Consider the following 555-nt stretch of genomic DNA (forward strand, 5'->3'; position numbering starts at 1 on the left):
ATGATGTATTTGTGGTAATTTAAAAATTAAAATGAATAGTTTATAACGATAACAAGTTTATTCAATTAAATACATGATACGAAGAATACGCGACAAAATCGTAACAAAAATTACATGTATAAAATTTAATTAACCTGACTTAAATTGTTTTATTGTACATTTCTCATTTAGGTGCTAAACATAAAAATTAAAATGAAAATGAAAAAAAAAAAGTAAAAAGTTATCTTAGCAGAGCGTGGTTTCGATCCACGGACCTCTGGGTTATGGGCCCAGCACGCTTCCACTGCGCCACTCTGCTCTTGAGAACGTTTGTGAAATTAATGTATATAAGCGTAATCAATGCTGCTATGCTATAATATTATTTGTTTGAAAGATTTTTTTCTGTTTAGATTAGCACAAACCGTTTGTTACAATACTATGAACTGTTAGAACCTTTCTTTTTCAATAATTAATATTGTTTAAAACCACTTCAAAGAGTTTCAATAGGGCTGTAATAGTTGCCTCTAGCTATAACTACTTATTTCCACATGGGAGATTCTTGAAGTGGAATGTTAT

General features: G+C 29.9%; 1 non-coding gene across 1 annotated transcript; it reads right to left on the reverse strand.

Annotated features, from left to right (window-relative positions):
- Positions 1-226: 226 nt before the first annotated feature.
- Trnam-cau lies at positions 227-298 on the reverse strand. The gene has a single exon. It is a non-coding gene; the product is annotated as a tRNA-Met (tRNA).
- Positions 299-555: the final 257 nt, after the last annotated feature.

This window comes from Zerene cesonia, chromosome 13 (assembly GCF_012273895.1).
Source record: "Zerene cesonia ecotype Mississippi chromosome 13, Zerene_cesonia_1.1, whole genome shotgun sequence".
NCBI lineage: Eukaryota > Metazoa > Arthropoda > Insecta > Lepidoptera > Pieridae > Zerene > Zerene cesonia.